Genomic DNA, 2,801 nt, shown 5'->3' on the forward strand with positions numbered 1-2,801 from the left:
AAATTTGTGTTTCTAATATTTTCTCAGTTTATGTTGATGCTACTTGTCTGGAACTGTACTTTGAGGACCACTGAAGTACCCACTCCTTAGATTATCGTTTTACACATACCTGGGATTTTTTCCCCTGCGTAATTCTACATGTTTCCTTTTTAAACAGCGGTAGATGGGAACTCTCTGTCTCCTGAATCTTTCCAAAGAACTCAGAATAGGAGTTGCTTTTGCTACCAATTTTTGCAAACTTATTCAAGCCATTTACGGGGGGGGGGGGGGGGGGGGGCATGTTTCCAGGCCCTTCGCACTGCACCAGAGATGTCTTATTACAGTAAGAAATGTAGTGGCTTAACAAACCTTTATTATCTCCAGGTTTCTGTGGGTCAGGAATCCAGTAGCCAAGCTGGGTGTTATGGACACAGGACCTGAGGAGATCGCAGTGCAGATGTGGGCCAGGTCGTGGTCATTTGACATCTGCCTGAGGCTGAAGGAGCCATTTCTAGCCCCTGTCGTGGGCTGCGGGCACCATGCGGGCCGCTCGTTAGGGCTCCCAAGACACCGCAGTGGCCTCGTCCCAGACCCAAGGATCTGAGAGACAGAAAGCCAAAGCACCTTTACAACCCCTCTCAGAAGTCACACCATCGCGTCTGCCGTGTGCTGTTGGTCACACAGGCAGACGGTGGGACAGTGTTCAAGAGGGACAGGGCGGGTGTGAGCGAGGGAGGCAGCAGGACTGCGGCACAAGGTCGTGGTGCTGCTGGGACTCAGGTGAGGGGTGTGTCTGTTAAGTCCGAGGTGTGCTGCCGATGAGGCAAGTACCATCCTCTCAAGGAAGGAAAATCCGTTTCCCCTCCTGTGCTTTCTTCATTTCCTCTCTCTTCACCCTCTTCCCACGTTCTTCTCTACAGGAAAAGCGCCCCTTTCTCCCCTTCCGGCCAGTCCTCCCAACCCAGCCCCCTCCTTTCCCTCTAAATGATCTTCCTTTCTTCCTGGCATTTCCTTTTTCTGTCTCTGTTTCTCTGATTTATTCAATTTTGAAAAAGCCCAGGAGGATTTTGAAAAATACGGTATCGGTAAAAATCCCAGGGTTCACATGCACGGAGCCAAGAAAACCAAGGATGCCGATGCTGAGTTTCTATCACACTGGCCTTTGTTTTTCCATCACACCCAGCGGGACTAAGCCCAGGAAGACTTTTATTTTCCGAATGATTGCCAGGAACGGGCTCAAGAGAAATGACAAAGACGAACGTGGTCTGGTCTCTGAAACCCGAGTTCTTTTCTCTGAAAGGATACGACTTGGGCTGCTGGAAGACACTATTCTTTTACAGCAGGGGAGGAAATGGTTGCCCCGATACCAGTACCGATACCGGTACCATAGTATTTTAGTAAAGGCCCCAGCTCCTCTGGGGGAAGTGTGGTCTTGTGAGCAGCCCTGCTCCGCTGGGGAGAATCATAGCGAGCTCTGCACGCCACCCCCATTCGCGGGGACACTTTTCATGCGTCCATCCTGCTCTGTGCTCTGTTGCCTTAGAAAACCACAAAATTCTTTAAAATCCTGGCACTTCGGAAACTGAGCAAACTCTGGACGTCTCATGGTGTGACACGGATAAATACTGACCAGGGATGGAGGGCGGACTTGGAACTGGTCCTCAAACAAGCGGAAGCAGCTCCTCTACGGAGCCCCGCCCAGAACCCGGTCCGGACCAGCGGCAGTGCGGGCAGGGTAGGGCGGGGCGGTGGGGGGAGGAACCGTCCGGCCCGCACGTGGGGCGGTGGGGGGGAACCGTCCGGCCCGCACGTGGGGCGGTGGGGGGGGGAACCGTCCGGCCCGCACGGGGGGGGGCGGGGGGGGAGAAACCGTCCGGCCCACACGGGGGGGGGGGCGGGGGGGAGTAACCGTCCGGCCCACACGGGGGGGGGGGGCGGGGGGGAGTAACCGTCCGGCCCACACGGGGGGGGGGCGGGGGGGAGTAACCGTCCGGCCCACACGGGGGGGGGGGCGGGGGGGAGTAACCGTCCGGCCCGCACGGGGGGGGGGGGGGCGGGGGGGAGTAACCGTCCGGCCCGCACGTGGGGCGGTGGGGGCGGGGCAGGCGGCGGGGGGGGGGGGGGACCGCCCAGCCGGAACGTGGGGCGGATGCCCTGCGTTTGAGACGCACTGTTTTCCGCTAAGCAGGGGTGGGAAGTAGAGGCCGAGACTTTGCTAAGAATGGAAGCACGACACTGGGATACACCAGACCTAAGACCGAAAAAATCCTGAGATGTGACATGACCCCCATCTTTGCTCAGTTTTCTCAGGGTGAACGGATATGCAGGGCTGGTGTTCTTTCCCGCCGTCCCCCAGCTTGGCCGCAGATTCACGCCTCTCCTTCCCCAGAAATGACCAGCAGTGAGTTTAGGGAGTGGGAGCTGTGTAGCCGGGGTGGGGGTAGGGCTGGGGGTGATCCAAGTGATGACAAATAGGAGAGGTGGCCCAGGACAACTCAGTGAGTTTTGTGCTTTGGGTCTTGTAAACAAGGATTGTTTGTTACCAGTTTCTGAGCCAACAAGCTTTTAAGCCCAAGAAACCCCAGCTCAGTCCACTTTTTGTAGAAAACATTTTTTTTTAACAGGAACAGAGAGAGGAATAGGACAGACAGGAACGGAGAGAGATGAGAAGCATCAATCATCAGTTTTTCGTTGCGACACCTTAGTTGTTCATTGATTGCTTTCTCATATGTTCCTTGACCGCGGGCCTTCAGCAGACTGAGTAACCCCTTGCTTGAGCCAGTGATCTTGGGTCCAAACTGGTGAGCTTTTTTTTTTTTTTG

General features: G+C 55.6%; 1 pseudogene; it reads right to left on the minus strand.

The window, feature by feature from the left end:
• Positions 1 to 1,054: 1,054 nt before the first annotated feature.
• On the minus strand, positions 1,055 to 1,166 carry LOC136386635 (small nucleolar RNA SNORA8; annotated as a pseudogene).
• Positions 1,167 to 2,801: the final 1,635 nt, after the last annotated feature.

This window comes from Saccopteryx leptura, chromosome X, assembly GCF_036850995.1.
Source record: "Saccopteryx leptura isolate mSacLep1 chromosome X, mSacLep1_pri_phased_curated, whole genome shotgun sequence".
In the NCBI taxonomy this organism is placed as follows: Eukaryota; Metazoa; Chordata; class Mammalia; order Chiroptera; family Emballonuridae; genus Saccopteryx; species Saccopteryx leptura.